At 55.6% G+C, this 25,431-nt stretch overlaps 2 long non-coding RNA genes across 3 annotated transcripts; both read right to left on the bottom strand.

The window, feature by feature from the left end:
* Positions 1 to 264: 264 nt before the first annotated feature.
* Positions 265 to 14,508, bottom strand: LOC309866441. Its single transcript, XR_014312661.1, has 3 exons — positions 14,450 to 14,508; positions 5,708 to 5,791; positions 265 to 514 (listed from the first exon to the last, which is right to left on the bottom strand). It is a non-coding gene; the product is annotated as an uncharacterized lncRNA (long non-coding RNA).
* Positions 14,509 to 16,285: 1,777 nt separating this feature from the next.
* On the bottom strand, positions 16,286 to 21,796 carry LOC309866198. 2 transcript variants are annotated; one of them, XR_014312491.1, is made up of 4 exons: positions 21,527 to 21,796; positions 20,249 to 20,702; positions 19,030 to 19,296; positions 16,286 to 18,836 (listed from the first exon to the last, which is right to left on the bottom strand). It is a non-coding gene; the product is annotated as an uncharacterized lncRNA (long non-coding RNA). The 2 variants fall into 2 exon arrangements; XR_014312490.1 differs by having other exon boundaries at positions 19,030 to 20,702.
* Between the last annotated feature and the right edge of the window lie 3,635 nt (positions 21,797 to 25,431).

Here is a 25,431-nt window from a genome sequence, read left to right as displayed (position 1 = left end):
GCTTGGGAACCCCCAGGGCCTGCTACAGGGTGTGAGGCAGGGCAGGCCCTTAAAACGGGAAGGACTGAGAGGTGCTTGATCTATACACCAAAGCAACGCCCTTGGGTCTGTCACAGGTAATGCTCGCTGGCTTTCCAGAGAAGTCTGCTTAAGGAAATGCTGTGCTTTTCCAAGCTATTCACGGACAGGAGGAATGTGCAGGTCTCCCGTCCAGAACTACAGGCTGCCTGGGGCTCATCTGACCACTTCGCCACACTCCCCAGATTCCTCCCGTCTGGCCGCACCGCTGTCTTCTCGGCGGTTCCTCACCTCGTGCAGATTTGCTGCGGGTGGCAGAGAAGGTGCCTCTGGGGTCCCTGGCACCCGGCGGCGGCCACCTGCTCGCCCGCCGCGTGGCGGCTGCCCCGACCCCTCGGGGTCGATGCTGGGGGAGCCGATTCTGAGGCCTCCTCCCGTGTGCCGCTCCAAGGGACGCAGCCATGTGTTCTCAGCCCAGACATTCTGATGTGGGTTTCTGTGTGGGAGAGAAAAAGATGCACACACTCCCCGAGTCTAGGATTTGTGGCTTGTGTTATCTCACAACTTCACATTTGGAAGAGGTATTTTAATTTCTTATGAGTTGTGAAAATAATTATGTAATTCTGCCACCTTCTTAAAACTAAGATATTTCAAACTGACTCCATGTAGTCTGGGGCTGACACCCTTAAGAGGACTTGGCTTTTTTTTTTTTTTTTTTCCCTTGGAGTTTTCAGCCAATTTGTGCCAAACAAACTCTTGAGTTGTTAAAACAGTTCGTGATGGAGAACCATCTTGCATACAGAAGTAAAGGAAAATCCTTCTTCCCTCCCAAAATTAACTGTCAACAATGAGTTCTGAAATACAAATGCCGTTTGCGGTCTCGGCAAAGCCCACTTTCCAGTCTGTTTTCGGGCTCTGGCGGTCTCCAGTGCTGCCGGATTCCTCCATCATCCTGTCTGGCTCTTCTTTGTCCCTCCCTGGGTCTCCCTGATTTGTCCTCGGTTATTTAGGAACCTAGGGAAAGGTTCGAGAAGATTGCACCAGCAAACGCAACTATGAAGTTCTCAACGATGTATCTTAAATGACTGCCCAAAAGGCATTTCTCTATCCAAGTCTTCCAACTCTAGCGTTACTCCTGCCGACCATGAAGCCATTCGGCCATGGATATTTCTGAGCATCTGCACCTGCCCAGACCTCGTCTGGGGCTCTAGGGACCCCGAGCGAACAGGCAGATGAAATCACAGACCCACGTGTGACCGGACGAAGTGCATACTCCCACATCACCCCGGCCGGCCACGTGACACTCACACTGCAAGGTGATCCTTTTGTTAAGTACAGACCAGAGACTGTCAGTAGTTAGAACGTGTTTATCATTTCTTCCAGGGCATAAGTTTTTTTTTTTTCTCATATGTATTTCATATTCCTAGCTGGAGGAATATCAAAAAAATCTGAATATCACCATCTGGAAGTTATGCCATGGGCTCCAGTGGGCAGGATTAGAGCTGGGTTTCTCTTCTTCCTCTGAAAGTGTGTTTCTTCTGCTTTGAAATGAGCACAGACGCGTTGGATCCCCTGATGAGACCGACCCAGGCTCTACACAGCCCCGAGTCTCCACCCTCCGTCCTCGCGGGCTCCTGGGCTTCTCCGGTGCCGAGGAAGGGGGGTGGGGTCCCTTCAAGGACACCTGATCGTCCGTGACTCACTCACCCCATAAATCGAATGTGCTGACAGACGCGAACGCCAGCGACGCGGCGCCCCGCTGCTCACCGAGCCGGCTGCTGCTCTACCTGGGTCCCGGGTTGTGCAACGGAGCCCTCGGGAGCCATTCCAGTTTCGAAAGCGTGCGGTCACCACTGACTGTGCCACACGGCGTCACTCCCCTCCACCGGCACCCCCCTCGCTGGTGTGTAATGGTTACTCTGAAACGACTGGTATTCTTCAGGAACAGAGGCTGTTTTTTGAAAACACTCACTTTTTATGCCTCTAGTCTATCACTGTTATGTTTTTAAGTCTCGAGGTGTCATCCCAGAACGCCCCTGTCCTCTCCCCCTGTGGTCCTCTCCCCCTGTGGTCCTCTCCTTTGCCAGACCAGCCCAGGAGCTTCTGAAAGAAGCCTCCCCACCTGGCCCATGAGACACGTGTGAGACCCAGACTTATTTTTTAGATTAAAATTGTGGGGCGCCAGGGTGGCTCAGTTGGTTGGACACGTGCCTTCGGCTCAGGTCATGATCCCGGAGTCTGGAGACGGAGCCCCGCATCGGGCTCCCGGTTCCCCAGGGGGTCTGCTTCTCCGCCTGACCTTCTCCCCTATTATGCTCACTCTCTCTCTCTGTTAAATAAATAATCTTTTTAAAAAATTAAATTAAATTAAAATTGAATTTAAAAATTTTTTTTAATTCTTATAGACATAGCTAGAAAAATGTGGCTACGGCCCATGTCAGAGAGATTACCGCCTGTCCTCGCTTCTGTGAACTTCATGGCTTCTGGTCTCTCACTGGATGGCTGGTCTTCCCTCCATTTTGAGTTTGCTTTGGTGCGTGGTGTAAGAAAACAGCCCAGTCGCATTCTTCTGCTTACAGCTGTCCAGTTCTCCCAGCACCATTTCTCTCTCTATTTTTTTAAAGATTTTATCCATTTATATGACAGAGGTCACAAGTAGGCAGAGAGGCATTTCTTAAAGAGACGCATCCTTTCCCCTCTGTAAATTGCTGCCTTCTTTGTCATAGATTACAGCCACTGTGGGAAAAAGGATGGAGCTTCCTCAAGAAATCAAAATCAGAAATACGGGACGATCCAGTAATTGCACTACTGGGGATTTATCCAGAGAAAATGAAAACCCTATTTGAAAAGATATACGCAACCCTGTGTTTACTGTAGCATTATTTATGGCAGTCGAGCTATGGAAGCAGCCCAAGTGTCCATCCGCAGGCAAATCCGCGACGCGTGCGGAGAGCATAGCACCACGCACACGACCGTCCGGTCGCTATGCTGGACACCGGAAACTAAGGGAATGTTGCGTGTCAACTAGGTTCAAATTCAGACGTTTAAAAATCCTAAATAAAATCCAATTGCCTTTTTAGCTCTCCCCTGTTAACTATTAGTTAACAGTTTGCATTGTGTGTAACATTAGCTCTTTCTTAAATTTTCACAGGACAGATTTGGTTCGGAGACATGCTCTGACGAGCGTGCATGGCGGGTGTCTGACCGGGGGACCCTCCCTAAATCCGCGGCCACCGCCGCTGTAGACATCTCTTTCAAGTCTATTTCGAGTTAGAAAGCCTGCCCTGGTGAATTCCGTCCAGTCGCTCTACCCTACGCCCAACTGGTGTTTATCACTAGGTGGTCCGGAGCACAAAGGAAGGTCTCCCAGATTCCTCTCATGTGGAGATACAGAGTTGCACGCCCCTAGGCCTGATCTGGGATGAGGCATCCTGCCTCCCCAAGCAGCGGTTCCCTCCCCCAGGTGACGGATGTGCTAAGAGCACCCAGCCCGCCGGCCGGACAGTGGGAATAAGTGAGTCTTCGGGCGAAGCCCACAGAGCAGCGGGCACAGGCAGCCGTTGACTAAGATGTTTGCTCCTTAATCCCTTTGGCCTAAGGACAACGTAACTGAAGACGTTTACAGGACCGCAGAGGGCTGGAGCCTGAGGTTCCCTTCGGGAGGAAGAAATCTATAAACCATTGCAGTGAAGCATTTTATAATAATGCATTATACGGCCTGTACTCAGAACTTTGACCCAGAACGCTATTTTTCCATAAACAAGACTCACATGGAGACTTGGTCTACACACAACAAACCAGCTTTATGCTCAGAGGAGATCAAACAACAGATCGCTAACAATGTTATTTTTCTGTTTGTTTTATTTTAAAGATTTTACTTATTTGACAGAGAGAGAGAGAGCACGAGCGGAGTGGGCAGCAGACAGTGGGAGAGGGAGAAGCAGGCTCCCTGCTGAGCAGGGAGTCCGACACGGGGCTCAACCCCAGGACCCTGGGCAGAAGGCAGATGCGTAGGCAGCTGAGCCATCCAGGCGCCCCACTAGCAACGTTTTGTACAAACTGGTTTACATTCCTGGACCTAATCCTGAATATTTTTTACAAGCTACCTTAACTATGTCATCAGGAAGGTTTTTGGTGGACAGCTTTGAACCTAACTTTGCACTCTGAGGGTAATTAATAGTATAGGAGTGTTGCATATTGTATACACACTTTGTAACTATTAGGTAGAAGATACTCTAATACTGGGCCTATTCTGGGCTCAGGAAACAAAGCCCCTTGACATTTATGACACAATCTAGCTTGGTTATTCAGACTGAACTGGGTAGGGAGTCATCTGGATTTCATTTCCCCACACTCTTACCGTAGGTTGGAAGGGTCTCTACGCGGGACAATTCACACTCTAAGTTGGCCTCCTCTTCCCTCTGACCCAAGGAGAACTGCGAGGTGGGGAAAGCTCTCCATGGAAAAGAGCGTGCCCAGGAAAACAGATCCGTGCACGGCAGGACTGGATGAACCACACAGGCTCCCGTGACCACTGACTCCTGTCAGACGTTCTCCTGTGGTTCCTGCCTTCAGCGTTTATAAAAGCAAACTGCCCCAGAAAGCAACTGGCTCTTCCTCAGCTGGGGATGTGCTCTTACCACACCGAGTGGCACTGATCACACACCCAGCCCGGACTGGGGAGAGCAGGCTCCCGCAGTGAATCTGGGCGACATTAGCTAGTCTTCACACAACAGAAAGAAGATGCGGCTCTGGAAGCTTCTGAGGCTTGCCCAAGGCCCTGGGCCGAGCCAGATAGGTACAAGGTCATCTATGGGCCCTTCCCTCAGACCGTGCTCATGCCTCCCTCTGCAAGGGACCAGCCTGCCCTGTATGCCTAGGGAACTGGCCAGGTCTGGGGCCCTGGCTGTTCCTTTCCATCAGGAGGAGGAAGGAAGGAGCCTTCCTCTCAGGTCCCCAGTGGTGCCAAGGAGCCTCTGAGGCCCCCATTTCCTGAGCTCTCCCTCAGCAGCAGCCACGATCTGCAACCCAGTAGAGAGCCACACACTGAGGCTCGTGTTCTCATTTCGGGGGCTGTGTTCACAGTCATTTCCTAGCTCGAGTTAGCTCTAGGGAGGTGAGGCCTGTAACAGCCCTGCTGCTGTGCCCCAGCAGCCTACAGGATGTGCAAAGTGCACATACAGACGTACACACACACACTAATCACCTAGTGACATCTGGGAGCAACGAGTGCTTCCGTCCCTTCACGACTCGGACACTGAGAACCGACCTAATCGCATTCACAGGAAACAGGCTAATACTGTTAACATGGCACCAGAGAAAAGTACAAATCACTTGCAAGACCAGGATCCAGCAACCTTAGTTTTTCTGATCTTGTTTTTGGAAAAGCCTGTCTTCTCCTTTACAGACCGATTACATCACCACACACTGTGCTGAGCGTCAGGCACCGTGCGCGGAGGCCTTCCCACGTTATCAGGTGAGTCCTTACAGGAGATAGCCGACGACAACACAGACGCCCACATCTGCAGCAGATGAGGGGATGCGGAAGTACGTGACAAGGGACCCGCACATCACAGCACGGAGCCGAAGCCCGCGGCCAGACCAAGGCAGTGGCCTCCGCTGCTTTGTTCCTCTCCCGCTCTCACTGAGCAGAGGGTCCGAGAGCTCTGCGGTCTGTTATGTGACTCACCTTCTCCGTAGGGCCCAAGGGTAGAAGCGACTGCGAACTTTCCCTGAAGAAGGTTTCTTCCCAGTCCATCCTGATCATAGGGACCTGCACAAAAAATATAGATAAAGTATATCTTAGTGATTGATGGACATGATACAGTTTCCTTAAAAAGGATTCCAGACAATAGAGAAACGACTGCCCATCCTTTATAGATTCAGTACTGGTTGAGCTGAGGCTACTATAGGTCCACGGGAGTGCGGGGCCCTGGGAGGAAGAAGAAAGAGTATGGGGGGTGGGGCCCTCCCTTGACCCCAGAGATCAGAGCCGAGTTCTGATCTTATCTTTTATCTGCTCAAAGTCAGAGTTCCAGAAAGCTCTGCTTTTCCCGACATGAGCTCGGTTCCGCACCAGAAGCTCACTTCTCAAACACGGCGGACGGAGGACTAATAGGAACACTGTGTGTTGACAACCCTGGAACCAAAATTTTTAAAAATAAATGAAGTCTTAAAACTCCATGTTAAAAAGAAAGATGGAGGGAGGGAGTATTTCGGGGGAGGGAGAAGACCCTTGGGCTGTTGCCTCCCGGCCAGCGAGGAGCCTGTGGTGACACGTGCCATGTGGCCGTCCAGTTTGCTCCCGGGAACGAGCAGGAGCCGACTGAGCCGGGAGCAGATGCGGCGGCTTCACGTGGAGCTGGTAATATTGCTTTAGCTTTACTATTTTTAAGATGCCATAAGACTGCTTTGTCTTTTTTCTTAAAAAAAAAAAAAAAAAATTACAGATTAACTTAAAACCGGTGGGGTAGACAGCTCTCCTTTTCTTTCAGGAGGAGAATTGTGGAATCGCTTAAAAATCACAGCCTGGTTCCTCACACATCATGGCTGCTGACTTCGGTATTTGTCTCAGGAGCGTGATGAGCTTTGTGCTGAATACTGATTTGAGGTGTGGTTCACCACGCTGCTGACTTAAATTGTCCTTCCCACAACTTAATCTGAGAAGCCTGACGGTGGTGACAATCACAAGGACTGCTTTCCTTGGGTAAAACTCTGCTATCTGCAATTTACTCTGACAGGCTCCACAATTTTAAGAGCAATTAAATCCTAAGAATTTGCCCAGAAGAAAAAAATTCTATCACATTAAAAAAAAAAAAAATTTTTAAGAGAAGGTTAAAAAAAAAAAGAGAGAAAAGAGGAAAAAAACAGTTGAATTGAACAACTAATTTCTAACTGGTTGCTCTTTTATTTTAAAAAGAATAGAAAAATGTATTTGGCTGAGCCCAGAAATCGGGTTCGGTGCGGGGCAGCTCTCTCGGCCTGAGGACGAGGCCCGCCGGGGCTCACAGCTTGCTGACCGGCTGTTCGGCCACTATCCTGCCCACAGCCCCAGAGTGAAAGTAGGGGAAAGTGGAAAACTCGCAGAAAACCACCTTCAGAAGCTGCTGTCCCCTGACCACCCCTCAGCAGCAGCGGCCAGCTCCGAAGCAGGTGGGACCTGCCGGCCTCCCTCCGGGCTGTTCACGTCCTCGCCCCTCCCCCGTCACCACAGAGACGGAACCCAAAGGAACAGCAGCAGCCAACCAGGCCCCCCTGCCCATCTGACCCGTCCTGGGGCCGGCAGGCGGGGAAGTCTTCCTTCCTCACCGTCTAGGGGATAGGCTCAGAGGCAGAACTCTCTGACTGCTTGCCTTTGGGGGAATTCCAGCTGCACTTCTAATCTGCAGCCAGGGTCGCTGGTGTCCTGGAAAAGGACCTGTGTCCCAACCCGTTCTTGGCATTCCACACTCAAAATCTTGATTCAACAGGAAGCGAATCTGACACCGAAACAGCTACCCAGGTTACGTTTGGGAAATCAGATTGTTCTTTAAGAGATGTCAAATTATACCTAATGTTGGGGAACATTTCATATAAAATATGCATTGAATTCAGTAGAACATCTTTGAGGGGACGCCTTCGAGCTTCCTGACTCTTGTCATCAAGGAGCACGGAACTCAACGGCCCCAGCCACCTGGCCCACCGCCCCCTCCACCACCACCCCACCCTCTCCCCAACCCCAACTAAGGGTTACTGGACCCCAGAGAGACCAGCTGTTTGGCTGCCTTCCCTCCTCCTGGCATGCCCCACCATAGCCCGGACCACCCCCGCAGGGCACCCCCCCACCCCACCCCTCAGAGACGTCTACCCCTGACAACACTTCAGAGACATCTACCACTGACAACACCTCAGAGACGTCTACCCCTGACAACACTCGAATGACCTTGCCTATCTTTCCCTACCAGGCCCTGAACTCCGTGAAAATGGAGACAACCTCATGCATTCCCCAGCACCTCCCAGGATGCCTGGCACATGGCAGGGTGCCCAGCGATGTCCGCTGGAGGCTCCTTTCCTTTGGAGCTGCTGAAACAGCAGGCGCTCAGAAGCCTCCTTGGGATCACGCTGCCCTTGCTGACCATCTTCCCCAGCTGGTGGTAAACCCGGCGAGGGCAGAGGCCAGGTACCCCAGTGTCTTGGCCAGTGCTTTGCACCTGTGAGATGCTCAGTAACTGTTCACTGAATATATGAATCAAAGATAATACTAATACAGAGACCCTGAAAGTATGATTGGAAGCCTTCAAGCATCCCGCGTAAGAGAATATTACGAAATTGTCCATCACGGGTGCCTATTAAAGTCTACGGAACTTGACGTTGAACTTGCTGCAACACAGCATGGTGTTGGACCGATCATGCCGTTGGGCAAGAGATCACCCCACTGATGCGTCCTGGAGAAACAAGAATAAAGAGCTGATGTCTCATGATGGAGAGGGCACCCCGGAGTCCCTGCCACGCCCCTTCTTGGGCTGTTTGTTGCTTTTTCCTGGGCGACCCTCTCCTGGGCGACCCTCTCCTGGGTGACCCTCTCCTGCTCATCACTCAGTGCTGTCCTCTTCCCTCTGTCAAGGCCCACTTAGCCCGTACGACTCAGCTCAGCCTCTGCCTCCCAAGGACGTCTTGCTGGGCCCCTCCTCGCCCCCTAAACACACCTGCACTGATGCACCTGACACAACACCGCTCCACGACCCCTGTCACCACCACCCCAAGGCCCTTACTGGGCCTTGGGCCAGGAGGGGCCGAGTCGATTTCTTCTTCATCTTCAGGGCAGTGTCTGAGCAGGCGTACTCTGGGCAGAGTCAGATTCACTGTCCCCTGTCCCTGCAAGCTGCCTGGGACCCTGGCTCTGTTTTCCCCTGCCTGTACTTTCACCTGCTTCCCTTCATTTTAACCCCACGAAATGAAGTCGATCCTCCCCACATACGTCGTGTAAACACCCTGAGGTCTCCGGGGTGGGGGAGGAAGAACCGGCATGAGAAATGCTAAGTGGAACCTCCGAGAGAAGGCTCCCCTTGGGGCGGGCGTGGCCTCGGTCTCCCCAGCAGCTGAGGTTCCCCTCCCGGTGGTCAGGCCTCTCCCTTCAGTGCGTCAGGTGTGGGGACAGGGACAGGCAGAGAACCCCACCACCTCAGCCACCGTGCTGAGGGACACCTGCTACTTTTGGCAGCTCCAGAATAAACACCACAGTGAGCCCTTGCAGGACTGTCTCCTAAGAGCTGCCAGCCATTCCCTTCCACGCCCTCCCAGTCTTGTTAGGCACAGGGGACCCTGGCCTCAATGCCCCTTCCCCCTTTATTAGCATTAACATGGAACCCCAAAGGCGTGCATTACTAAAACCCGGCCACTCTGCTTTGAGCACTAGATGGACCCCTGAAGAGTCTGTGCAAAAAAGAACACCAGTGTGGTGGGCCTCGGTCCCGCGACCGACACGACCTCCAGAAGTGCATTCCTATAGGTCACAGGCTTGTGTCCAACGCAGCCTACGATGAACAAAGCATTCTTATCCTTCCTGAGCGCACACGGCCCCTGTGCACTGCATTTGCTTGTAGGGTCCCTAGAAAAAACTCAGCCTCACTAACAGCTCACGACCCTTCCTAGGAAATAAGCAAGTGCTAATTGAAACAGACACCACATTCCCACTTAAATGGGAATGCTCACGATTTCTGCGTGGAAACGGTCCTGTCCCTTAGAGTGGTGGATGTTCATTATCAGCCCGAATGCGGGCCCCACGAACTCACCGGGTCAGCGCTGGACGGGACGGTGCTGGTTACCAAACCCAACCCTCCAGCCCTGCCGGGTGAGGGGTGAAACGCAGCCATCAGGGGTCAACTGCTGTCCCTGCCACCATGTCCAGCCCTCACGTAGGGCAGGACATGGAAGTAGCCTTGGGTGTCAGCACCAGGAGCTCTTAATACACTAAAGCAAGGTCCTTAGTCCATTTTTTTCTGAAATGTCTGAAAATAGGTAGGCATTCCTGAAACAATGCTGAAGAGCCACCTACGATTAAAACTGACTGATGGGAGGGGGTTGTGAAGGTTCTTCGAACCGGTGCCTCTTTTTTTTGCTTAAAGGAAGAAGGGAGGGAAGCAGCCCTATATTCCAGATCCATAATCCCTTACACATACATCGTCCAAAACTCCAAAGAACCCTGAAAACCAAAGTTCTTTCATATGCTTAGCATACTACCCTGGCACGAGGCCACTTGGGTCCCTCTTCTGTCTCACTTGGGGCGAATACTTGTGTGATCGCTGTGGAAACACCTATGTCTTTGACAAGGGAGTGCTTCCTGGCTGCAGAACTCCACCCTACCCAGTGAATACGATACCCTAGATTCCCTTTCTAACATGAGGGGGGAAAATAATTCAAGTTCTGGAAAACACCCAGAGCCAAATATTTCGTGGACCAGTGTTGTCAAAGTCTGACATGAGGAGGGGAAAGCAGCACCTAAACTGGGGAAAATAAGGAGGTCAGGGGTTTCAAGGAGCTTGGGGTTACAAGCGGAAGCCTTGACCCAAAGCTGTCCCTCACAAACGCCGGAGAAACACATAGCACCTATCCCCGGGTCACTGGCTCAAACCTCAATGTTAATTCAACGTTAATTGAATTTTTTAACCATAAGTTAGCATACTTAACCATACAGAACCATAAGTCTGAAGTAGGTATTTCTGGTTTCTCTTTTTTTTTCCCCAGAAGAACATCAAACCCAGAACATCAAAATACCCTCCCAAACTAACACGAACAGGATCAGTGTTCAACACAGCAAGAAGGTCGGAGGACTTCAAGGCCGGGAGGTGCTTCACCCAACCACCCACTTGGTAACGCTCTTCCGCAGGAGGGAAGCTCTTCGGGTCTTCAAAACAGTTGGAAAATCACGTCCTGTGCATGTCTTGACCTGGCAGCCCTCCAGACTCAACCGTCTGTTGTACATACACACCCGTTTCTTGTTCGGATGATTCTGCCGGTGCTCACAAGGACAAGCTAAGAATCAGACCCTCTGCAACAGAGTCCGGGTTCTCCACTGAAGATCAGGACTCTGGGGGTGGCCCCTGCCAAAGCAGGACGCTTGTCCAAAAGCGTGTCCACCTGCTTTGGGGAACTTGATCTTTCTCGTGGATGACACCTTTCTCGTGGATGGGTTGTTAACACATTTTCACAGGAACTGGAATGCTAACTCTTCCTCCTTCCCGAGGGCACTGCTTCTCACCTCTTTCTGCACCACCACACACTGCTGATCTTTGTTCCCTGAAGAGTCTCCCAAGTGCACTTGTTCCCGTTGTTTCTGTCTTGTTATTTTCAATGAGCGCTATGACCAGAGTGGGACTTTCTCCTCCTCTGCAGAGCCAGCCCACCACCAGGGTGCCAGTGGGAGGCAGCGGAGGTGGCCCTCCAGAAGGTGCTAGAGGGTCCTGTCCACCCCCCCCCCCAACACCTCAGGGCTACGGACCTTTGCCAAGACGTGACAGCACTTTGAGACTTTCTGAGCCTGTTTCTCAGGAATCTGCTCCTTTTCTTGGGCAAATCAAGGATATCCAAAGCAGACTGAACTGTTTGGATGTCTGCATTTGCTTTTGGTTTTTCCCCCCGCACTTTCTCCTGCAGTCCAACTGAGTCATCCACATTTTTTAAACAATTTAAGACTCCATTTAATTGAAATAGTTTTATGTTGGTTTGAAAAAGTCGAGTGACAGGTCCTGTGAATTCAATGGAAAAGCATGTCAGCTTCTCCTGGTACCTTCGGTGGACAGGAGCATTTGTCACTGTTTTTTTTTTTTTTTTTTTTCTCTTCTCTGCTTGCTGAAATGTGATTCTGATTTATAAATCGACACCCGATTGACAGATGGATGGCCTACTTTCTGGGCGCTGGCTGCTGACAGAGCCCCAAGACATGTGTAAAGTGATACCTGCTCTCAAGGGGTCTTCATTGTTTTCTTCTCAACTAGAAACATTCCCAAAGCCAAGCTACAATATGAGAAAAATGAAAGACAGATGGTGTCATCAGGCCCTCTGTGAGAACCCGGTGGTGGAGATGGTTCCCCGGGAGCCCGATGAGGGCCAGGCCCACATGGGTCCAAGAGACAATGAGGAGGGAATGGGGTCTAACAAGTGCAGTTGGACAGGTGGAGGAAGGTGCAAGGTGTTTTAGGGAAGCAGAAGGTGGGAAGGAAATCTAGAGGCAAGAGAGAAAGAGTCAGTGAAGAAACCAATGTGGCTAAGGCAGAAGACTGTAAAGCTAAGGCTGGAAGTGTCTGAGGCTGGGATCTGCAGGTCCTGAAGCCCACTGTCTGTCCTTTCCTGCTAGACGGTATGGACTGGCTGGAGGTATGGTATGTGCACAGAACAAGAGGTCAGAGGCCCAGTCACTGGCAACCACAGGGCCAGGAAGGGCAAAGAAATGAGAGAAAAGCAGGGCAGATTTGAGAAAATTTTCCAAATCATTGATGACTAATACAAACTACTCAAAAAATATACATTCAATTTTCACATGCATTTTTAATTACTCCCTTATGGATTTTGTACACAGCCCACTTCCCCTATAACCCATGCTCATTTCATTACCATTAGTTGTGAGCCTATCACCTATTTTCCTTTCCTAAAACCATTCCAGAAACCACCAGGTAGGAACAAACTTCTATTTAATAAAATGAACATCTGTGATGACACACCAGGAGCAAAATCCTAATTGTTCTAAAACGGGCACTTTGCTTTGACAACCAACTACCTATTTTTTTTTTACCAAAAAATAAAAAAAAAAAAAAAGAAAGAAAGAAAATGCTTTATTCCTTTAAAACACCTGCTTTCTTTCCTTTTTGACTTCTAAAGGAAGAGATTAATTTTTATTGGCAAGAAAGAAGTCACTCTCCAACAAAGGAAAAGCTGTGCTCTACAGAAGAGTTGCCCTCTACATTAAATAACACACAAGAATATCAACCCCAAACCACAAATCAAAGTGGGGCCAACCCCGTTTTCCCACATAAAAGCCCGCAGTCTGATAACCTCACTCCTTTGGAATTAGGCTGCAATTCTCGCTCCTCGAGGAGGGTGGCCCGCACCGGGCGTTTCTGGATGGCCAGATTTCCATTAGAATCGCCTTCCTCCATTCACTCCCTTCTCCACGCCCTCCACCCCAGCGCAGTTACTCAGGGGGTTATAATTTGGCACTAAAACTCAATTAAGCTGAAACTTTGGTCATATGTGGCCTTTTTCTCAGCAACGCGCGATTCCTCCCACCCGTCTTCCGAACGTTAGCCGATCGATTTTTAAAGCGGAGGGAGGTAAAAAGTTGACCGAGACCGAGCTCTCCTTCCTAACCACCGGCCCGGACTCCCCAGACGCCAAGACCCGTAGCGCGGGGTCAGTGCACCAAAGCGCTAGTTCGTGGGCCCCGCGGCCAGCGCCTCGCGCTCCGCAGCCGGGACACCCGCGCGCCCCGGTGGGAGTGCGGCTTGCAGGGGCTCCCGGTGCGAGCCGGCCAAAGTCTGTTGGAGCATTGAGACCCCATTGAGGACTGTGGGAGTTTGGGCGGCTTAATGGGATTGTGTTCGGCGCTTCAGGCGCTCCTTTAAGACTCCATGGCACCAACGAAACTCCAATAAAAGGGCCTCTCTAATTGCTCTCTGACTTTCTATGAAACTTTCTAAGCTGCGCTGACATCCTCGAATACAACTATGGAATTCAACAGGGGAGACCAAGGGGGTGTGCGCAGAGCAAGCGGTTCTCAGCCAGGCGTGTGTGGGGTGGGGGTGACTTGGGGGAGGGGAGATGGGGCGAGTGTGAAGTCTGCTCAGGGGAAAGAAAAATATGAGTGTTCTCCTTTGTGTGCGGACAAACAGCCGAGCGCGGGAGGTCGGGGCCGGGGTCACGCGGCTCCGGGCTGCAGCTGCTGCCGTGGGGCGGGGGTCCCGGGCGGGCCCCCCGGGCGTCGCGGCCGGCGGCGGCATCAGCATTCCGGAGGCGCGGGCGGCCGCTGTCCTCGCACGACCCCGGCCCGTCCAGAGCGCGCCCCGCTCCGACCCTCGGGGCGCCCGCGCGCCTGGAGCGCGGGCCGGGCGCCGGAGCAAGGTAAGCACAGCGCGCCGGCGCCCCTCGCCCCTCGACAGTGCGCACTGGAGGCCCAGGCCGGCCCCGCTGCCCCAGCCCCGCGGTCCCCTCGCTCCTGGGGCCCGACGCCCAGCCGGGGACCCCCCGGCAGCCCCGCCACCGCGGCGCCGGGCCTGGCCTGGGCCTGGGCTTGGCCTGCAGGGCCCTCCGCGCCTCAATCCCGGCCGGAGAGGACGGAGCCGCCACGGGGCTGACTCGCCCCTCTCGAGAGGGGGCCCCACGAGAGCACAGGTGACCTGCCCAGGCCGCCCGCGGCGTGGGTCACCCTCCCTCCGAACCGCTCCGTGGGCGGCGGCCTTACCAGGGTCCTGGCCCCGGGCGCTGGTGTCCCGGGGGCCCTGCGCGAGCCCCTGTCGCCCCCTCGGGCTCTCCCGTGCGCAGGCGCGGGCCGCGGGGGCCAGGCTTCGGCCAGCGTGGGCGCGCGGGCGTGGGCCCGGCCTCGGATGCTGACCTGCGTGCCCACGCGGTCACCCGAGGGCGAAGGCACGTTGGGGGCTGGGGGCAGCGATGGCGGCGTCGGCGAGGCCCAGGCGCCGGCAATCAAAGGCTGGGGATGGCGCCCGCCGCGTTGCCCACGGCCAGGCCTGGGGCATGAAAGGATCTTTATCCTCGAGTGACACGGCGGCGGTTTCCTCCTGCCTCCCCCTCCTGCGGCCCTAATTGGGGCCGGCTGCTAATGTGATTAAAGGCCAGTTAAATGTTTCTCGGGGCAGATGGTGGGAAGAGGCCGAGACCCCTGCCCCCTCCCCGGGGTCACGCCAGGCCCGTGGTCAGGGGGCCGGTGGTGGTGCCAGTCCCAGGGCAGCCTGGCCGGGCGCCCGCCGATTGTTCACCCCGAGGCAGGGAGGCCGCGGGCGGGCTCCTGGAGCTTTATGTAAGCTGGTGGGCTTGGGGCCCGGCCGGATTTGGGGATTCTTTTCGCACAGTTTCCATTTTCTGGCCTTTGGAACAGCGCCCTAGGCCCTTGGGGCCCTCCCCCTCCGGTGCCCGGCGCCTGCTGGGCCCAGCCGCTGTAGCAGGCCTGGGGGCGCAGGGCGCTGGGGGTCCGGCAAGCTCCGAGCGGTTCGGCTTAGGGTCTCGCCACTGAGGACAGTGACTCAGGATGGTGGTGCTGCGGGGACCAGGCAGAGCCCTCCACCCGCCGCGCCCCAGGCCTCGGCGACAATCGGGTTCCCACGTTGGCGGCCGCGTGGGTGGTCTCGCCCTCCCGGGAGGGCTGGGCGTCGTGGCTGCCCCGGGCGCAGGGCCTGGGAGCCAGTGTGTGCGCTGCGCTGCCCGCCGCGCCCGCTTCCGAGGGCGCCCAGAGGCCCTGGGGACCCCTCCCCAAGCTTGCCTGACCTGGCGGACGGAGGCTGTGCTCGGGGGCGGGGGTGGGGGTGCGACAGACAGCTCCGGTGCGCCCCGCGCGGAGGCCAGGCTGGTGCCGGGGCGGCGGAGTCAGATCCCCGAGCCCCGGCCCCACGGCCCGCTCCCCGCCGGTAGCCCTGTATCCCCGGGGGCCCGGCCATGCGTTCCCGCGGGCTCATTGCTCTGGAGTCCCCCGGCGGCCGAGAGCGCGGCCCGGCTGAGTCCCCGCGCCTCGGAAGTGGCAAATCTGGAACCAGTTAGGGCGGGGGAGGCAGATCAAAGCCGAATGGAAGCCTGCGGAAGAGTGAGCTCGGGACGGTCCGCCAGGTGGCCCTGGCCGTGCGCTCGGGCGGCGTCGGCGCGGGGAGCGCGGGGCCGGGCGGAGCAGGTGGGACGCGGCCCGACCCACGCCGCAGGCCGCGCACCCTCTTCCGGCCCCCCAGGGCTCTCCCCGCAGCCTCGGTGCGCCGCAGAGAGGGAAGATGGGGGCCGAAGGCAAGGCCGCGCGGGGCCGGGACGGCGGGAGGGCGCCCAGGGCTGCGCGCGGAGCAAGGGGAAGGCCGCCGCCGCCGCCCCCGCCGCGCTGCCCTCCGACGGCCCCGCGCGACGCAGCCTTGAAAACTACCGTTAACCAAGCAGGCGTGCTTCCGTGGAAATTTCACATATCGGTGGTTTACTCTTTTTCCAATATTTCTGGAATAGTCTACAGAACTATCTCACATCCAACAAATGTCAGACTGAACAGATCAGAAAATATGAAAAAAAGAATGACATTTCAGTTGAGGCGGAGTGAAAGCAAACGGTATTTTTTAATAATATTTTTGCCAGAGTGTATGGTGGATCTAAAATTTTGTCACGTTCAAAATATATTATTTTTTTAGACTTACAATATACATTTTGTACATTTTTTTAACCCAAAGAAGTAAAGCATTGAAAAAGCCAAAGCCGAGAAACCAAGGAGAGCCCCGGAGAAAATGGTGAGGAACCAAAGCCTTTCTCCCGCTCTCCTATTTTTTTTTCTTTTCCTCCCTAATAGCCTGAAGGAAAATAGAGTCAAAATAAAACAATTTCATATTAAACTAACACATGGGTGGGACCCATTCCTTCCCAGATGGTCTGAGGGACCTGGCTGTTTTAGTGGGCTCAGAAAATGCTAGATTCAAGGTGATTTTCTTTCCTTCAGCTGCTCAGAGAATTGTAAACAGCATCAGCCTCATGATTTGCTTTAATCTGCCTATTGAACACAGATAAAATTAGAATCGTCTTCCACTTGACATAAACGTGGCGCAGGAAAAGTCATCAATTTTTTTTTTTAACCAAAGGAATATCTGTTTTTGTTTTGTACAAAACGGTACTATTTAACTAGTCTGTAACAGACTGAGTGACCTTGCGTTTGTTTAAAACGGCAAATGTTCTAATGTCAGTAACCCCAACGGCTGTAAAAAAAAAAAAAAAAGGAAAGAAAAAAAAAAAGAAAACAGTTTTTAAGGCTCATCTTCCATTTGCTCTTCTCCAGTGATCTTCTGTCAATGAGCAAGTAGCAGAGAGTAAAACAAACAATTTGTGTGTGTTCCTGGTAAATAATTTTTTGAGTCTCAAAAATTCAGAAATAACGTCAACTGCCGCTTTTTAGGAATAACCTTTAAACTGAACACGAGAGGGGATCATACGGTTTTGTTGACACTGGGAAACTGGCCGCCCTCTGAGGGGCAATACCGCTGGACCGGAACGGCTTGTTGTGAAGCGAGGCTCTAGGTACACGGGGACAGTCTGCAGACACAGCTCGGCCCTTATAGTTCTGACACGGGTGATGTCACGAGCCAGACAGGCCCCCTCTGCACCTGCAGTGGGGGAGGGGCCCCGGACTGTGCAAGCCGGACCCACACCTGCCCCACCGTGTCGTGGTCCCATCTGGAGGACCCTCTCCATTTTACAACCTTTTCTCTCCTTTAAACACTCCGTGCTGACCCGCTCAGTGACGTGACCGGGACCCCTTTGTCATTTTCACACGCATAGCCAAAAGGAACCAAAGTCTGGAGCAAAACTTAGGATCAGAGAAGCCTCCAGGCTTCTTTGTCACAGGGGCAGCCCGTCGTCTGAAGAGCGGGCCATCTAGGGGACATATTTGTTTGCATCCCACAAAGGCGACAGAGCGTCCAACCTCAGGCCCGATTACGTAGTTGGATTTAGGGGTGTGTGAGAGTGTTTGGGGTTTTTTGTTTGTTTGTTTCCATCTTTGTTTGGTTCTGTCTCCCTGGGAAAACTACGGTCCCTTTCGTAGCACTTGGGTCCACCCGCACGGCCGACGGGAAATCCAGCCAGGACAGAAAAGGGACGAGGCCTCTGCCGGGAGGCCAGTTTGTTTTGTGCCTGTTTATTACGACTGACCGTTTCAAGGTGTCTCGAATTGCCCAAACCAGAGGCCCATTCCCAGGAGGGAACGAAGGCTTCACGGCCACGAAGAGGCCCCTGCAAAGGTGGTCTGAGAATCCCCCCAGCCTTCCCCATGGGAGTGGGCCCCTGACGCTCTCCAAGGGGCAAAACAGCCAACTCACGTGTTTTGAACATCCAGAACACTCCGTGATGTTTAGAAAAGTAGACAGCTGGCCTCTGGCCTTGGAGACCTTAAATCGACATGGCCATGTTGGATGAGAGAAGGCAGTGTGAGTGCCTTGGGGGGAGGGAGGGGAAGAGGGATGCTGGGCACGGTAGGGAGGGTCCATCTGAAAACCCCAGGCTTTGTGCCCCATATGTGGGGCTCTGTGCTAGGACCATCTGCAGGAAGCCCAGCAGATCTGGGGGGCCAGCCACATACTCCAGCCAGAGTTAGTTCCTGATTGGAAAACAAATCTGATAACCCCAAACGCCTTCCTCCAGGGGCCCGTTGCTGGCAGGAGAGAGCTCAGGCGGCTTCCCCTGACAGGCCTCCCAGCCCAGCTGGGCATTTCTTGGCCCCTGCCAGTGTCATTACCCTGACATCCCTCTGCTCCCCGAGACACTCTCCTCGGCCACCAACACTGGCTCAGGGACTGGACGGGCTCTCACGCTGCCAGCTCCCCATAAGCACATGGGGTTCTGTGCCTCTCAGAACAGGCCAGCCTGGGCCTTGCTTTGGGGACCTCCTGAGCACCCTGGCCTACAGGTGAGGAAGCCCGTGGGATCGCAGTCAAATCTCAACACCCCGACCTCTCGGACCCCACACAGCGGTGCCGCCACCTTGCTGAGCCAGCCCCATTGGTGTGCGGGTGGGGGCACAGAGCGGAAACCCTCCAACCCGTCCTGGCTCCTGTCCTGTGCCCGGCACTGGTGTTCTTGTTCGGAGAACAAAGGCCCGGAGGCCCCTGCAGAACAGAGAAAGGCTTTCAAAGCTGGCTGACCGTGGCCAGGGTAAGAAATATATTGTGTGTCTCAACCCAGGGCACACAGAATGGCTACATGTAAAATAAGCAGTGAACTTTTTACACACGTCTAACGAAATATTTTCACCCAAGAACACTTCTCTCTCCGTGCATCGGGAACCCTGATATTTGTTACCTTGTTTCGAGTCTTCTCAGTGATGGCGGTCACCTGCTGAAACGACCCCGTGGCCCTGGAGGGTTGCAGCTCAGTTTCCACAGAGCTGAGGCTGTGTGGGTTACAGGAGCCTGGGACTCACTCCGGGGGCACCTGCCAGCTTTGCGTCCCCGAGACCAGCCCTGGAGTCAGACCATCTTGCAGGGATTCCTAGAGCTGTGCCGCTGGAGAAATCACTTGCCCCGTTGAGTTTCTTTCTCTTAGAATGGGGGTGACAGCGCCCACCTCCTAGGGTCACAGGGAGGTTCAAATGAGATCAGGCGCGAAATGAGGGCTGGACTCCAAGTGCTCAAGCACCTGTCCCTGGCGTTCCTCTGCCTCTCGGCTGCACCTCTGGTCCTGCCCAGGATGCCAGACCCCGGCTGCCTGCCTCCCAGCGGGGTTCTCCCCCTACGGGCTCTGCTCCTGGCTTCCCTCTGGGCCACCTCCTCCTGGGTTCCCACTGCAGGGTTCCGTTCAGCACAGCCTCCCTTGAGCCAGGATTAAGCGCTGCTGGCCTGATGGAACACCGGTGCCGCGCCGCACACCTCTGGACGGCCAGCTCTCCGCCGGGAGCTGCAGCGCCTTCCCCAACCGACCCGAAGTGCGCCCTGGGACACGGGGGCTGCTCCTTGCCTCGTGTTGCCGATCAAGTACTGGGGGCCCAGAGGAGTCCCCGCAGTTAGTAAGGGCAGAGCTGGGGTTAGGCCAGCTCTCCTGGTCTTGGAATATTGTCCCACCCCGCCCCATGCACAGCCCCTGGGTCCACACCCTGCGTCCTCCCTGGGCCAGGCAGAGAGGACTCCTGCTTCACACTCTCTCCCCAGCCGCCCACGGGAGATGGGCTCCTGCCCTGGGGCTGGGGCGGGGGGTGCTCCCTGGGGAAGGGACAGGGAGCTCCTCCAAGCCACACGGGAAAGATTTCCCTGGCCTGCCTTCCCCTTCTCAAGGCCCGGAGACAGCCGACTTCATTTTCCTTTGAGTGCCCCCCTTGGAGGCGGAACCACCGCCTTCCTGCCCCCCTCACCAGGCTCACTCACTGCTTCAGCGACGAAGTCATGCACATGGGACCAGGATGGCTGCCCTGTGTCCTCTGCACGTGGGTACACATGTACGCAAGTATGCTTGAACTCACAGGCCCACACGTGCGCACACGCGCACACGCGCAGACTTGCCGTGTGCATTTTGGTTGGCGAATTACCTGTAACTGCTCCAGCCCACCTCTGATCGGTAAAGAAACATCAGGAAGTAGATGGCTAACTCGCTCTCGAAGGAGGCAATAGAATTTGGGGGAAGCATGGAAACTGGGGGAAGGCTGCTTCCCTCAAGTTTTTTCAGGCTTTATGAGTCTCCGATGGTGCTGAAGGGGGACGTCGCAGGGCGCGGAACCTCTGTGTCCCCCGGCCACGGACGGAGGCGTCCTGTGGGCCCGGCCCTGCTGCAGACACCCGGGTCCCTGCCCGGGGAGCCGGCATTCTAGCGGGAGATGGCCGGGCAGGGCAGGGGAGGCACCCTGGATGGACCGTGTCTGGGAGCAGGCAGTGGCCGTGGAGGAAGGCGCCAGCAGCGGTCTGGAGGAATGTTCTGGGACCTGTGCACCCAGAGGCCAGATCCAGGACCAGGTCCAGAACACGCAAGCGGGAAGGAGCTGGTCACTGCAGCAGGAGGCACGTGGCAGAAGAAATGAAAAGGAAGAAGGGATGTTGGGGTCTCTCTGGCCCTCCAGCCCTCGGCATCCCACCTTCGCCCCCCCTCCCCCGCCTCGGAGCCCAGCGGGGCTGCAGAGCCCCTCCCCCAACACCCCAGCCTGCCCCGCCTCTCAGGGCTGCAGCAAGGTCCGGCAGACTCAGGACGGCTCTGGGGCTCAGCCAGCCCCCATGTGGCTTCTGCAGTCTGTCCTTCTGGGTCCATTTTCCCTTGTAAGGATTTTCCCTTTGACTTGTTTTGTTCCTCTGACAGGTTTTATCTCTGAAGTTGCTCTTGCATGAGCCGGCTCTTCTGGCTGTTCTCCTCCCTCTCGGGCCTTTCCGGGGTTGGGGGGGGAGCGGGGGACTCAGAGCAGTGGACACCCCTGCCACCGCGTCCTAGGGGCCTTCACCACCCATCTGCCCACCCCGGCGGAGCCCCAGAGGGCCGGAGGGACGACCACAGCGCTGGCAGGGCTCCCGCTCCAGGCTTCTTTGAACCACAATGTGGGGAGGCTCCTGCACCCCCACGCCCCACGCATAGACACACATGTGCGCGCGCACACACACACACACACACACACCCCTGTGGTCCCATGAGGAAAACCGTCCCCAACCAGGAGTGAGCTGCCCAACACCGGATGCCTTCTGAGGCTTGTCCTGACCCTGGGGCCCGGGCACGACGGGTGTTTTCCCTGAATCCGTCCGCCTGGAAAGCAGGTGCCAGAGACGCGGGCCTCTGCTGTCCTCCGCCACCTCCTCCCGCCAGCGGCCGGCTCAGGGCTGGGGCTCACCTTCAGCATCCATTTGCGTGGCCGTCTGCCCACCGCTTCCGCCGGACAGCTCTTCATGGTGTGTACAAGCATTCTAGAAAATGCTCTAAGCTCCACAGGCCCCCGGGGCCCCGGGCCATTAGAGATGACAGAGCCGGCCTTGCAAGGCTTGGGCAGGCAATGAGGGGAGCAGTTTCCTCTGAGGGGTGAGGACCTCGCCCTCCCAGCCTCCCGCTGGCCTGCTTGGCTCTCACAGGGGCCCTGCCCGCCTCGTGCTTCCCTCTTGCTTTCCGTCCCCCGCCGGCTGGACTTTGGATGTAGTTTCTTTCCCTTGCTGCCAGCCTGTCACGTCGGCCGCTGCCCTTCCCCCAGTACCTCCAGCAATGTACTTCCCTCTGAGGTTTTCCGCCAGCATAAACCTCCAAAGTATTTGCTTCGGTGTGTAGTGATATTCATATTCTTAGTGGGACAAAAACCCCCAAACAAAAGGATGCCTGATGGCGGCAGGTGCCCAGGTGAAGTGGGGATCCTGTGAGCCCGGCTGCCTTGCCTGGAGCTTGCTAAACTACAACTCCAAGCAAGATCCTGAGAAGCGGCCCCCAAACTTTAGTTCAGAGCACACCTGACTCGGAGTCTGATAAAGTCATGGAACTGTAAAAGGAGGAAATTCTTCGAAGGGCATCGAGCCAGGCACCTTATGACCATAGCAGCTCAGAGAGGGAAAGGACTGGCCCAAGGCCACACAGCCCGTTGATAAGTGTGGTAAGACGGGGCTGGGAGGGCTCTCGGCTCCTGCTCTGACCGTTAACATGGTGAGCAGCGGCCCAGCTGTCATGAAGGTGTAATTCACACACCAGTCTGGGCTAAGCATTCACTGCGTGTGGGCACCCCCATGCTTCTGCCTCACCACACTCACCTGAAGAACCCACCCCTCCCCCATCCCAGGGGGCACAGTCTGTACCCAGCAAGGAAGCCTTCCAGGCCACGCGCTCTGGTCAGAGCTCCGCGCTCCAGCCCAGCCCCCGCCATCAGAGTCTTTTAAGAATTTGAACTAAGGACAGTTGCTGAATCAGCCTGAGCTGGGCCTGAGGACATGAGATCCCACCGATGCAGAGTGTGACATCTCCGTGTGGTGAATCCTAGGTTTCCAGGAGCATCCGCAGCCCCGCTCTGGCCCCTGCCCCTCCCCAGGGGCCTTGTTGGCCCTCCCTCAGCCCACAATGAAGCGAGGCCCCGGTGCTCCAGGGGCAGGACGAGACCAGCGCTGGGGAACAGAGGGGACGTGATGAAGGCCGCCTGGGCTCCAGAGGGTGGGATAAAGGGTCCCACACCCTTGAGAAGGGGAGCGGACATCTCAGCAGCACCGGGGAGAGACAGATGCTGAATGCTGAGGTGTCCCAGGCTGAGGGCCCCATCCCCAGGACCGCCCCTGCAGCCCAGACAACACGGCCTGTGGCCCCACCCAGCTCCGGATCCTTCTGGACACCTGTGTTCATCTCCAAGCGCTCCCAGAATGGATGACGGGGAGTTGGGCGCCTTTAACACAATAGACAGTCTGTCGTGTTCTGGAGGCCATGAGTCTGGGACCAGGGCGTCTGTGGGGCTGTACTTCCTCTGAAGTCTTCGGGGGAGGATCTGTCCTTGCCTCTTTCTCACAAGGTGACCACCATGCCATTGATGGTTCAGAGCCCATTGACGGGTTTAGGGCCTGTATGATCTCAACTGATCACATCTGCAAAGACTGATGTGCAAATTAGGTTATGTTCTGAGGTTTCGGAAGAACGTGAATTTCTTGGGGGAGGAGATGACGTGATTCAACCCGACACACCCCCATGCTCTCTAAAGAAGGAAGGCCCCATGTACCTTGAGGGGTCATTGGGTGTGAAGACAGCATGGGGACTCCATGAGAGGCCCGGCCTGTCTCTGTCACATCATACTGTCTCTGTCGCATCAAACCAGGGCAGTGATGGTGCCAGGAGAGCCAGGGTTCGAGGGGAAACTGAAGGCCTGTGGGAAAAGGGCAAGAGCGTGGAGCAGAGGGGAGCCCCAGAAAGAGAAGCCGCCAGCCCATCTTCCTGTCCCCGCTGTGTGTGGCCTCCCTTTCCTGGTGTGGTTTGCACAGCGCAGTAGACATCTGTGGTACTGTTGGCCCCAAAACCCAGGCTTTTCTTTCCCCACTGTGGTCCTTAGAGTTCGGGCGGGGCTGGGCCAGCGGGGCTCCTAGCGGGGCTCCTAGTGGGGCTCCTAGTGGGGTACATGAGCCGCGCCTGGCCCAACGGCCCACGCCGTCCCTCTGCACCCCATGGTTGTCCACTCGGGACACCAGGGCAGGGGTGGACCAAATCAGGGCTCTGAAGGGGCGCTGAGATTGCCAAACGGCAGAATGACCCTTGGAGTCACCTTGCCACCTCCCACCGCACAGGGACGGGAGGCTGGACAGATGCCGAGTGCAGAAGAACAGACACGGGCTCTGACATCATGCGAGCCATTGAACGCTGGACTCCCTGATCACAAGAACCAGGCATTTCCCCTGAAGCCAGCCGGAGGGGAGTTTCTATGCTAGTGGCCACACCTGTGCCCGCTGCCAGCTCTGGCCACCTGCAGGGACCAAGTTTCACAGAAGGCATGTCTGACTCAGTACCAGGAGTGCACACAAGACCCTGCTCACACTCAGTCCCCAGGAGGGTCACAGACGTGCGCCAGGGCCGAGGTCAGAGACCAGGTCTCAAGCACAGATGGCCAAGACCACGTCCACGCTCTAGACCCCGAGCCACCAGACCTATCCCACCATGGCGGTGGAAGGAAGCGCCAGGCGATGCGCAGCTTCCAGGGCCGTCTAAGCTCCTCGATCCCTGAACTCTAAGGCCCCCAGGCCCTGTACGTGCGCAGCCTCCCTTGTAAGACGAGGGCCAGGAGAGTTCTGGAAAATAAGGGTGGAGTTCAGGGCCCATGTGAGAGAGAAGACTACCTCTGCAAGTGCACAGGTGTCAGGAATGGAGGAAGCCCGTGGTGGGCAGGAGGCAGAATCGCTGGTCCAAGGCCAGCCTCTGGGGGTGAGGGGTGTGCCTTGTGATGGAGGGATATGGGGTGCAAACCAGGTCTTAGGGGGCTGCTGGCCAGACCCTGCCGCCTTCACAGCCCCTCAGGGTCTAGTTCCTTTCTGTGAAATGAGGCCTTGGTCTTTATGAGTACCGTCCATTACCAAGTTTCAAGGTCACCAACAAGTAGGAGGCCTGGGGCTGGAGCCCACCGTTTCCCAGGTGACCACAAGGAGACCGGCCAGAGATCGGGTTTGTGGGTCTCCACGGAGATAGGACCAGGATCCCCAGACCCATTGGTCTGTCCTTCCTCTGACCTGAAGCAGGAGCAAGGCCAGGAAGAAGATCATCTTCAAGGCCTGGGGTCTTCTAGGCCACTCCCGCTGTTCTACAGAAAAAGAAACTGAGGCCTGGGGGTCCTCGGGCAAGGGCGGAGCTGGATGCCTACTCCACCACCGTTGCCCATGGAAACCTGGCCCTCATGAGCTCCGAAGTGGCCTTCCTGCAGCGGGCCACAGAGAGACCTGTGTCCACGTCGCCCTCTCAGCAGCCCCGAGAGTAGCATGACAGCGACTGCCAGGTCGAGTGTGTGCGGGATGGGGAACAGGGTCACAGCAGGGAGCCAGACTTTGGGGCCCCGGGTCGACAGGAGACAGATTGGTCCCAGGTGGTCTTTGGATTCCGTCTGGGGCTAAGTAGAGGTCCTTGGCCACTTCGGCTGGGTTATAGAGCAGCGATGATGGAGAAAGAAGTGGTGTCGTCCCTTCAAGCTTTGGAAGGGCACCAGGACAGGCCCTGCGGGGTGCCAGGGGACACCAAGAGCAAGGCAGCCCCTCTCCTGGCCTCACTTGACCCCCCGTGAAATGAGGACTTGGACCAGAAATTGTC

This window comes from Mustela nivalis (assembly GCF_964662115.1).
Source record: "Mustela nivalis genome assembly, chromosome: 6".
In the NCBI taxonomy this organism is placed as follows: Eukaryota; Metazoa; Chordata; class Mammalia; order Carnivora; family Mustelidae; genus Mustela; species Mustela nivalis.
The sequence above is the reverse complement of the archived record's forward strand: the minus strand, read 5'-3'. Positions and strand labels throughout refer to the sequence as shown.